Source organism: Canis lupus, chromosome 3 (assembly GCF_011100685.1).
Source record: "Canis lupus familiaris isolate Mischka breed German Shepherd chromosome 3, alternate assembly UU_Cfam_GSD_1.0, whole genome shotgun sequence".
NCBI classification, from domain to species: Eukaryota; Metazoa; Chordata; class Mammalia; order Carnivora; family Canidae; genus Canis; species Canis lupus.
Genome location: NC_049224.1, coordinates 74,177,377 through 74,189,565, shown reverse-complemented (window position 1 = coordinate 74,189,565; position 12,189 = coordinate 74,177,377). Strand labels below are relative to the sequence as shown.

At 44.2% G+C, this 12,189-nt stretch overlaps 1 long non-coding RNA gene across 1 annotated transcript in view; it reads right to left on the bottom strand.

Moving 5' to 3' along the window:
- Nucleotides 1-1,397: 1,397 nt before the first annotated feature.
- Nucleotides 1,398-12,189, bottom strand: part of LOC119876151 — a 53,653-nt gene continuing 42,861 nt past the window's right edge. The window contains exon 3 of the long non-coding RNA XR_005357296.1: nucleotides 1,398-1,532. This is a non-coding gene — a long non-coding RNA (uncharacterized LOC119876151). The remainder of the gene's footprint in view (nucleotides 1,533-12,189) is intronic.

Genomic DNA, 12,189 nt, shown 5'->3' with positions numbered 1-12,189 from the left:
AAATAACTTAGATAGAAATTCTTGAAAGTTTGGTAGAATTCCTCTAATAACTGCTTGGGCTAAATCTTGGACAGTGGAGGTCTATGTTTTTAATAACTATTAAGTAATTAGGGTTTTAAATAATCATTTTATTTAAACTTTCTATTTCTTTCTTCACCAATTTTTACCTTTCACATTTTTCCAGAAATGTATCTGGTTCTTCTAAGTCAACATTTATTTGAAAATAGTCATAATAGCATTTCAAAACTCTTTTAATCTCTGTGCCTATAGCTATTTTCCTTTTTAGTCTACCTTTTACATATTTCTATCTTCTCTTTCCTTTTCTCGATCAGTTTTCCCAGAACTCTATCATCTCAATTTTTCCAAAACAGCTAAATATATTCTGTTAATTTATCTTCTGGAGTGTTTTGTGTTAGTTCTATTAGTACCTGATTCTATTAATTTCCTTATCTTTATTATTTCTTTCTTGCTTGCTAGGTTTGCATTGTTGCTATTTTTTAACTGCTTGAGAAAACTGCCTAACTCATTTGTTTTCCAACTCCCTTATTTGCTTGTTTTTAAAATGTGTTTAAACTTACAAATTTCTTTCTATGTTCTGCTTTAATTGGGTCCCATAAATTTTGGCACACAGGAGAAGTAGCCCCATAGTGTAATGCATTCTGCTCAGTGCATGTATGTATGTATGTGTATCTACTTTACCATCAGGCCTGGAAAGGGGTGTACAGAGGCCCTGCATAAATGAAGGAATGTTGTTTCTTTTCCCAAAGGGACCTTTAGCTCACTTCTCATAGCCCCTCAGGAATGGAATTGCTGGAAACACATGCCTCTTTCTGATTCAAACAGAGATGCCACATAGGGTGGTGGGAATCCTGAGATGGGCCTGTTGCTTGCTCAGCCCCAAGTGTTTTGTTATTTGTCTTATTTTTTTTTTCTGAATGTCACTTTTTTTATTCATTAGTAAATGATTTATAGGGAAGAGTTGAAAAAGGCAAGTATTTAAAATTATTTATGGAAAAAGTACAGGATCTCAAAAATGCTTCCAAGAGAATTAGCTTAAATTCACTAGTGATCTTTTTGGGAAGGGCTCAATGAAAAATATCATATGAATGAATGAACTAAGGAAGAACTACACATATAGGATTATAAATAAGTCCTTAAAAATTTAAGTCCTTGTTTTATATATAAATAAATCCACATGTATTCCAAAGTCCCACCTTTTTTTTTCTACATTCTGCCACTCAGTAATTTTAATCTTTAAAAGTAGAAGATGTGCTACTGATACTATGTCTTCCTTTGAAGAAAATGCAGAAAATATGGGAGGGCACCTGGGGACTCAACAGGTGTAAACACAAAGAATCAAGAGATCTGCACTTACCATTCTTGGTGAAGGCTTATGTTTTCCATGGTGGAAAGTCTCCTTTAAAGAGAGGACAAACCAAATACTGCAGAAGGATTCCTGGAGTCCTCTTGTAGTGAAGGCTGCCTTTAAGTTCCCACCAGTGTTTGCCATTGGTTCCTTACACCTGCATGCCCTAGAAGTTCGTATCATTTTTATTTTTTTAACCAAAGAGTTATTTGGTGGTGTCTTATTCAGTTTCTAGATATCTGTGATTTCATTTTAGTAATATGCTAGAGAAGCAAAGGAAAACAGACCAATGAAACTTAATAGACAAATCAGAAATGCATCCTTGCACATACGGCCTCATGTGATGTAAGAAAGGCCATGCCATACATAAATGGATGAAAAGCCACTCAGGAAATGGCTTGAAGAGAACTGAATCACTCTTTGGAGAAAAATAAGCTGGATTTTCTATCTTTTATCATTTACAAAGACAGATACCTGGTATAAAGAAAAAAACTAAAAGCTAACTGAAGGACATGTAGGAGACCATCCCTGTGACCTCTGGGTAGGGAGAGATTTCTTCAATAAGACTGAAAATATATAAACCATGTGGCAAGGTTTTGATGGATTGGATTGCACCAAAAAAAAAAAAAAAAAAAAAAGTTTTTTCCAGCAAAGTTAGCAGTAATTAACAGAATGAAAGGAGATATTTTCAATATCTTTATAAGGACCATACAAAGAACACATGTAAATAAATACTGATAGTCTCAAAAACAGTGCAGAGTGAGAAAAGTAGGAAACAATATCACATGCCATTCATATAAAGTAGGTACACATACATACATACATACAAAACAAAACTACATGTTTCATAAGAGTACATGCCTATTTGGAGCACCTGGTTGCTCAGGAGTTAAGCCTCTGACTCTTGATTTTGGCTCAGGTCATGATCTTAGGGTCTGAGATCAAGTCCTACTTGGGGTTCTGTGCTCCCTGCGGAGTCTACTTGAGATTCTGTCTCCCTCTGCCCCTCCCATCTTTAAGTATATAAATAAATAAAAGCTTTTAAAAGAAATGAATACATGTATATTTAAAGTCACAACTTTGTGTTTCAATGGAGGTAGGAAAATAAAAAAGAACTAAGGAAGAAGGAAAAAGAAAGAGGAAAAGAAGAAGAAAGAAAGAAAGAAAGAAAGAAAGAAAGAAAGAAAGAAAGAAAGAAAGAAAGAAAGGAAGGAAGGAAGGAAGGAAGGAAAGAAGAAGAAGAAAGAAAGAAAGAAAGAAAGAAAGAAAGAAAGAAAGAAAGAAAGAAAGACCTCAGCCCAGAGCCTCAGGGCATCATGAGTCTACCTAAGAGTAACTCAATTGTATGCAGAAAACAAGTAGACTAGCCTAGTACCTCGTATACTTGCTGCAGAGCTGTTAGATGCCTTCTTCCACCACTTCCTTAAAAACTCATATAAGTCTGTGCAACCCAGCCTGGGTTTGTTGTACGTATTTTTTTTTTTTTAATAAGCACAAGCTTTCAACCTTACTGATCAGAACTTTCTTTTTACTAAAAGTAAAATGTAAGAAAATGGTTGACCTGAATGTTTGAAGTGAAAGAGTCATCTGGCTAACTTCTTTTAAAGGCCTCTCTTCCCTCATAAAGAATGGAGTGAAACAATTGGTTTCATTTGAGCTTTTAATTGGACCAAATTTAATATGCCTACAAGTATTTTGCCTGCCAGGCATTGCAAAAATCTTTGCTGCTGATTTTACAAGAATTTAATACATGGGCAGACAAGTTGGCTGGGATTAAATAGGAGATTATCCTGGTAAGTGAGAATGACAAAAGAAATCGAGGAGAAATACAACCTTTTTGGAAGGGGAGGCAGGACAAGAAGGATGGGCAGGCAGCCATGTGGGAAGTGAGTCTCAGAAATGCAGTGTAGGGGCTGTTGGGTGGCTCAGTTGGTTAAGCGTCTGAGTCTTGATTTGGGCTCTGGTCATGATCTCAGGGTTGTGAGATCAAGCCCTGTGGCGGGCTCCATGCTGGGTGTGAAGCTTGCTTAAGACTCTCTCTCTCTCTCTCTCTCTCTCCCCCCCCAACCCCCACCCCCACCCCTGGCACCCAGTAGTTCTCTCCCTCTTTCTCTCTCTCTCAAAAAAAAAAAAAAAAAAAAAATGCAGTGTAATTCAGTCAGGATTAAATCCAGGTTTTATGAAACCTGAAGCTTACATATTTGGGAAAGGGAAAGACTCTCTAAAAAGTGATTATAAAAATACAAACACAAAATCAACTATGATTATGTGAAAATGTGAATATTTATTTCAAAGGAGAAAAGAAATTTAAATGAACTATAAAATTGAAAAGCCAATAGATATGTTAAACATTATAAAATCTCTAAAAATATCATAGTATCTCTTAGCAAACTGGCTGGCCATCTCCACAATGCTCATTTTCTGCATTTTTTAGATGCAGAGTCTTTAATAGCTTCTTTCTATGGCAACAATTTCATTATTTTTTTATAGAGAGACTAAAAAGACAAGCCAGTCTTTCTTCTAGCGTGGTTGATTAAAATTTGTCTTTTAATTTTAATAATTGGATGTATAAACCTGGTGACTTCACACACCGAAGCACTCACCTTTGTAGAACTGCTACAGATTTGGATCCTATAAATACAGAAATGCTGGGGAAAAAAATCGATTTCATGCAATTCCTTCAAAAAGGAAAGACATATATATATGCTTCATTTGTAATTTGTTGCATTATTGAGTAGATTCCTTTTTTTAATTGAAGTGTGATTAACACAGTACTGTATTAGTTTCAGTGTACAAATATCACGATCCAGCAATTCTATACATTACTCAATGCTTCATCATGATAAGTGTATTCTTAATCCCTTTTATCTATCTCACTCATCGCCTACCTACCTCCCCTCTGGCAACCACCAGCTCTCTGTATTAAACAGTCTGGTTTTGTTTGTCTGTACCATGTGATTTCACTTACATGTGGAATTTAAGAAACAAAACAAATGAACAAACAAAAGGGTAGATTCTTGAGAGGAAAGAACTTCCATTTGGACCAGGTATTGATGAGAATGGGTCCCCTGCTTACGATGTTACGTGCCTTGATGGCTGGAAGAATTTTCCATGGATTAGCTTCTGACCCAATTGTTCTTGCACTGGGATACCTGGCCAGATGCCACAGGACACATTCTTATTGTGATACGACCTCTGCTGCTGCAGCTTCATGTTTGCATGCCCGTTGAGTGAGCCCAGTGGGTGATAAAAGTATTCCTGGATATTAGTCCCACACTGGGATGCGCTGACAATAACTCAGCATGGAAGTAATGTGAAAACTTGAATATATTCTACTAACCCCCAACGAAATGAAATCCCTTAGATGATATTCCTTCAAGTGAATCCCAAAAGTGCCTGCAGCAGCTTCAGTCCCATCGACACGAACAAAAAAGTCAGACAGGAATCTTGGCCAAATGCAGTTAAAATATTGTACTATTGCAAATCTCAGACAGAGAAATGGCAAGAGAGCAGCAGGACACCGGTGCCCTCCCAGAACTTAGAAGGACTCATGCAAGTGAATCCCTGGAAGCTTTATTAGCTTCGTAGTAAATCCACGTCTGACACTGTTGGGCTGCAAACATGGCTGATAAATTCATCTGCAGACCCAGTCAGAGAATGCACACTCTCAGGTCTCACCTCTGGAGACTGACTCAGTGGTGGAAGTGGTGCTTTGGAGCCCAGTGGGGTGAGGCAAGCTGGGTGTGACCCTGGGAGGGAGGAGAGGACAGAGGAGACCTACTGAGACCTCATTATCTTATCTTAAACAAATGAAGAAATCATTCTCTCCAGGGCTCATCCTGCCAACCTATGACCTACGCGTCAACCTTTAAAGTCTCCCAGTATTCCAAGGAGTGAGGGCCAAGGTCAGCTTCTCCAAATTGCTAGCACTGCCCTTCCGCCACCAACACACACATCCCACTTCTCCTTGTTCTGACCCTTTTTAAAGAAGGCACACACGCACGTGCACACACCCACACCCTGTGCAGCTTCCTCTAAGTTACCACCACAGGGCAAACATGCAGTCAACGGCTGAATCTATCAACTGGAATCTTGGACTGGCCACTTGCAAACTGGAAAGCCTTGGATTCCTTTGTGTGTTCTAAAATGGAGGCCATTGTACTTGTGCTCATCTCAAGTCCAGGTGAGCGATTAAATCAACATGATCCCCACCCCCACCACCAGGGTTCATAGAAAGCTGCTTAAAACCTGAGGATGATCTTCCTTCTAAAAAATAAGACTATTTCTTCACTGCTGGAGGTAGACACAACTCTGACTTTGAGAAGCCATTTGAATAATAAATACCAACCAAATACTTGTATGAAAAATATGAAAAAGATAAGAACCCTTGCCATTAAGTTCTTCTCTCTCTCTCTCTCTCTTTTTTTTTTTTTTTTTTTTTTTTTTACACTTCTGCTCCTAAGCACACAGGCTTCAGAGGGGATTGCCTGTGTTCACATGCCTGCTGCATTCTCTGCCATTCTGAACACCCGGCAAGCTCTTTAGCCTCTCAGGACTTCACTTGCCTGGTCTGTAAAGCAAGGGCGGTTCATATTGATGTGATGAGGTTGTCAGAATGGAATGAAACTGTGTTTGTAAAGTCCTAACTTAGTGCAATGTCGAGTTTTGCTTCATAAACCATAGCTATTGTACTCACTACATTACTATTTGTGCTCTCAGAATGAATAAGGCAGTCATGCTAATAAAAAGAGGAAAGAGACCCCAGAGCTGTTAAGGTGACAGGAAAAGGACGTTCTCAACCACTGCTAATGGGAGGATTGACAAAGTTTTTTTTTTTTTTTTTAAAGATTTTATCTATTTCTTTGAGAGAGAGAGAGCACAAGCAGGGGGAGCTGCAGAGAGAGAGGGAAGAGCAGACTCCCTGCTGAGCAGGGAGCCCGATGTGGGACTCAATCCCAGGACCCCAGGATCATGACCTGAGCGAAAGGCAGATGCTTAACCGACTGAGCCACCCAGGTGCCTCTGGGTAAAAGATAAAGATTTTTTTTTAGAAAGTAATTCGGGGGGATCCCTGGGTGGCACAGCGGTTGGGTGCCTGCCTTTGGCCCAGGGCATGATCCTGGAGTCCCGAGATCGAATCCCCCATCGGGCTCCTGTGTGGAGCCTGCTTCTCCCTCTGCCTGTGTCTCTGCCTCTTTTTCTCTCTGTGTCTCTCATGAATAAATAAATAAAATCTTAAAAAAAAAAATAGAAGGTAACTTGGTAGTGTTTATCAAAATTAAGTATTTTCTAGGAATGTGTTGCAAACCCACCTAAACTAAGACTATCCTTGGTGCTATCCTTCAGCTGCTGTTGGTAAAATCAGTTGACTCCAGTGAGTAGAAGTAGATGATACAGTGTTAATACTGAACCACCTCCTGAACCAGACATCTGATTAGGGCGCTTCCAAGACCAACTAGCTGCCCTAGTGTAGCTGCGAGAAATACTGTGACACGCACCGCTCACACTCATGATGGGGAGAGAGAATTGGCTCTCTGCATTTATGCAACCTTTTCCCAACATGCCTTCTTGGACTACAGAGCTTGGAAAACTAAAAATAACATTTCCTGCACTGTCTTGCAGCTGAGATCGGGGGTGAAAATTAGGTTCCGCCAAAGGCATGTCAGGTATGGTTTAAAATATTCCCTTTTTTTTTTTTTTTTTTTTACAGAAAAAGGCTAAGCTGGAGGGCACACTTCATGTGAGGTCCAGATGGCCTGTTAATTGAAGCTCAGGACCAGGCCAACACACTGCCTGGGTAGGACTGGTGGTGGCCTTCCCTCCTGGGGGAGCTGAGGTGGCAGCAATGACTGAGAACACTCAGGGCAGAGGAGAACTTGCCTTTCATAGGGACAGCTCACTCCCAGATGCAAGGAGGGCGAAACCCCGAGCTGAGTACCTCCCGTACTGCTCCCCACTCACCAACTCAGTGCAGCCACCTCTTTTCTCCCTGAGACATGCCAGAAAGCGAGGGGAAGAGAGAGGACAGGAGTGTCCCAACTTCACTTGGAAAGGAGACACCAATGGGGTTAAGAAGCGTTCATCTTTATCCGTTACCTATGGACAGAAAATCCCAGGAAAGGGCCAACCATTTTTGTGGCCTTGTTAATAATTTTAAATTCATTTGTAGAAGGATATTGCATGTGTGTACAACTTGTGTGATTAAAAAAGAAAGAAATGTGTGAAAGTAAGTGATGTGAACTCCACTTCTACGGAGGATAAAGGAGCCTACAGCAAACCAAAGCTTCTGCCAGAAAAAACTGGAAAATCTAGATGCCACAGGAAAAAAATCTTGCAAAAGCAGTGGAGGGCTGGCTGAAGCCACCGGGCTCGGGATGGGGCAGGGCTGATTCTGGAGAGAGAACAACTTCTGGGAGGCAGCTGCTGCCTGGCAGCCACTTGTCCCCTGGGGGCTCCCCGGCCTCACCCTGCAGGCCGCAGAGGAGAAGCCACTTCCCGGGGGCAGGGGGGGGAGTGGGTTGGGTGGGGGGACCCGGTCTGTGGAAAGCAGCTGGCCCCCTCCATCCTCTGACCCAGCGTCTGGGGGCAGCCCTGCCATTGGGACGCAACCCAGGGCCGATGCATGGTGCTTTGAGCTGCATCCACCTTTGGGCCCTGCGCTTCTGGCAGGCAGAAGGGCCCGTCCTCCTGGGTCACTCACGGCTGTGTCCTCGCCCCCCAGCAGGTGGACGCAGCTGAACGGGGGAGGGGGGCATTCAGTTGGGTCAAGCTGAACTGAACTGAAGCAGCCACAGCTTCAGGGCCCTTTCGGATTTCCTGGGCTCCATCACTTCTCGGCCTTTCCGCTAAGATCAAGGGCGGATTTCCTGGGTTCCAGAGGCCCCCTTTCCCCCTGGAGGGCCTACTCTCCCGAAACTGCGTCAGTAAGGGTCAAACCCGAGCCCTTTCAGACCAGAACTGCATCCTCTGGGTCCTGCTCTAGTGGCTCCAGGGCTTGGAAGTGGGTGGGGTTGGGAGCCTTCCCAGCCCTCCCCTCCCCCACTCCCAGGCCACACCCCTAGGGCCCCAGGGCCCTCCTCTGCCTAACCACAGAAAGTCCTGAGGCTCTAACCCAAAAAGTCTAAGAACTTCCACTCTCAGAGCCTGTGAAGCATCCAGTTTCACTTTAACTCAGCGGCATTTCACAACCTCTCCAAGCCCTGTGAGTTCCTCAGGTCTACCTGGGCTCTCAGGTGCTTACCTCGAGTTTCTGAAACTGGGCTGGCTTACCTGCATTCCACTGCCAGGCCTCCGGGCCCACCCCCCCACCCCGAGGTGGGCACTTCGGGGAGCCCCTGCCCTGTGAGTGAAGGTGGTCGATAGAAAACACACCCCGTGGTACCCACTGAACTCCTCAATTGTGGGGTTCACGTCGAACGTGTGTGTCTTGTGAGTGCGGCTGGCTCCATGTCCTCAGAACTTCATTCCAGTAAGAGGTCCTTCCTTTCTCTTTCCAAGTATACATGAGAGGCACAGAGAGAGGCAGAGACATAGGCAGAGGGAGAAGCAGGCTCCCTGCAGGGAGCCGGATGCAGGACTCGATCCCAGGACCTGAGCCAAAGGCAGATGCTCAGCCACTGAGCCACCAGGTTCCCCTCACTCTTTCCAAGTATAAAGTACCATGGCCGAGGCCAAAACACCAGGTTTCTGGTCCTGATTCTCCTGTAAGATCTTGGACCGTCTGTTTTCTGATGGAACTCTGATTCATTCCCTCTTGGGTTCGATCCTAGTGGGGGATTAGATTTTCTCCTGAGCACCGTGAGGAGGTCAGGCTCAGGGAAACTGAGGCATGGGACCCACATTTACAGGAAGGACTGTGGTACAGACCCGATGCCCTATAATTAAGTTGCAGGGAGAGGCGTGTCTGTGCTGTGCCCTACCCACCCACAACCGCGTGACCGAGGACCCCAAGCCCCTCATGAGAAGGCTGTTTGGTGCCTTCTGGAAGGTCTGCTAGCGCTATTCATTCTAGCCCCGGTGCCAGGCTGCCCTTCTCTGCCATCTACCTAGCCATAGGAGACATCTTGACTAAACCACCCCACCTCTCAAAGCCACACGTTTTAGAGTTTTGAGGGGCACAGTAGGCGTACTCCATAGGGTTATTGTGAGGATTAAATGGACCATCAGGTGTCAGGTGCTTAGAATAGCCCTGGGCACAGAGTACTAACACATCAGGTCTGTAGGTGACAAATTTACCTGTGTGTGGAGAGCCCGAGAAAGCTTTCCCTGGCCTAGGTGACTAGCTCACACCTCTCCTGATTGGAACTCGGGACCTCCTGGGGGCTGGATAAACCCTAAGGGAATGGGCTCAAATGCCCCCTTTCTAGGACTCTATGCCGGCCACACACTTTGTATTGTCACATTCAAGGCTTTAGACACTCAGATTAATTCAACTGATTGGGTTACACCTCTCTGTTTACATTTAGTTGCAGGTTATACTCCAAGGCACCTGGTGAGGCAGGGACTGGGATTAGTTTTGTGTGAAATCCCCACAGTTTTGCATAGTGTCTCAAGTCTCCCTAGGCAGCCATCTACAACACACCTTGGGGGGAGTTACCCCTGCAGATAGCAAATCTCATCTACTACTTTCTCCCTAATTTCTTGTTGGTAAAATTTACCCAACCTCTCTTCTGGAAGCTGGTTGCAATTTTCCAAAGCCACTACTTAGACGAGGCCTGTGCCCAGAGGGGTGTCTTTCCTTTCCTCAAACCCTTACCAAATCTTTCTAGTCCTTCAAGGATTAATTGATAACTGATCAATGGATGGTCAATGTCTCCCCCAGTTTATTCCTTTCTTTCATCTTACGATGAGAAAAAAGTTTTTTTTTAGAAAAAACTTTTTATTTCAAAGTTTTATTCATTTATTTTAGAGAGAGAGAGAGAGAGAGAGCAGGGGGCAGGGGCGGGGTGGGGGGTTGCAGAAGGAGAAGGAGAATCTTAAGCAGGCTCCATGCCCAGTGCAGAGCCCAAAGTGCAACTCGATCCCACGACCCTGAGATTATGACCAGAGCTGAAATAAGAGTTGGACACCAACTCTTAACCAACTGAGCCACCCAGATGCCCCATGTAACAGTTTAGTTTAAACCTCAATCTAGATGTGGGGATTTCAGGCAACACAGGATAGTTAGTTAGTTAACACAGTTAGTTAGTTAAGGCCCTCAAAAGAGGTAAGGAAGTTCAAGAAGCTGTCCAAATGGAATTGCAAGCCAAAAGGGTCTTTAGATTTGTCAAGCTGTTTGATCACAACACGGGCTTTTCTGTTTGCACATTGGCCAGTGAGCTCCTTGTGGGCAAGACCAACATCTGGCTCTGGAGGTGAGTCCAGGACCCAGCTCAGTGCCCCATGAGAAGAGCTCTGCAAGCGCTTATGAGCTGAGCAAATCAAATTGGAATGTTTCAACCAATTAAATAAGGTCACAGCAGCTTGGCTCAAAGCAAGGCACTCGATCACGGTTTCTTCGGGTGATGTTGCTAAATGAGAGGCAGCAAGACACACTGGTTTTGGATCTAGAGATTGAGATTCAGAATCAGATAATCCTGAGCAAATCCCAGCTTTGCTTGCTTCTTTGAGTGGGCCCTAAGCCTCTCTGTAGAGGGCTTGTTTCAGGATTGTTATGAGTATGGCATGAAGTCATGCATGTGAACTTTACATTAGCAACTGCTAATACTTGCTCAACATTACCTCGGGCCAGAAACTATTCTAGGACTTTCTCACTTCATCCTCCGACAACCGGAGGAAGACGTTTTCTCTTCTTCTTCCTCCCCTTCTCCTTCCCCTCCTTCTTCTTTTACAACTTATACTTTATTTACTTCATTGGAAGCCTTCTTATGGTACATAAAATGTTTTAAATAGTTGACCTCAGTCTTGTTTACACTGACTTCAGTGAGTTCTATTTTGATTTTCTGCGCTCATGACTCTGCTCAATTATTACTGATGCCAGGTGGTCTATTTTCTCTCAGGATCAAGGTGAGTATTTTCATATAAAATCTTATTTTGGGGGCACCTGGGTGGCTCAGTGGTTGAGCGTCTGCCTTTGGCTCAGGGCGTGATTCTGGATCGGGTCCCACCTCAGGCTCCCTGCGTGGAGCCTGCTTCCTCCTCTGCCTGTGTCTCTGCCTGTGTGTGTGTGTGTGTGTGTGTGTGTGTGTGTCTCATGAGTAAATACATAAAATCTGTTTTAAAAACATCTTTTTAAAAAAAAAAAATCTTGTTTTTCATGCATCCTCTGGCAATTCTTTCCTGGATTCCTAGCTTTGCATACTTACACCTACACGGACCCGGCATCCTAACGTCATCAAGGTAAATTCCCCACCCCAATATCACATGGTCTAATGGCCTAATTCTATCTTCCCCTTCCTGGGCTCCAGCATGATGGCCTTGGGTTCCAATGGGCACCTCCAGGCCTGCTGTCAGCAGAAGTGCCTTAACCACCGCCCTTCTTACAGAGGAGGATGTTGAGGAGCAGAGAGGCTAAGCAATGTCCCTGAAGTCACGCAGCCAGTGAGTGGTGGTTCCAGGACTCACACGCAGCCGAGGTCCTAACGATCAAGGGTGTGCTTGGCGTGCCACATGTGGTTAATAAGGACTCAGGAAAACTAATGCTAGTCGTGTTGCTGTTGTTGTTGTGTGCGAGGAGCTGAGAGCCTGAGTCTTACAGCTGCTCCACAGCAGAGCAGGGCCGACAGGTGGCCTCAGCACTTAGACCTGGGTCCCTCCTCTGCGGCCTGTCCTGGGCACCCACACCCAGTGTCCTCACCACACCCTGGTGCTCTTGCACGCCAGGA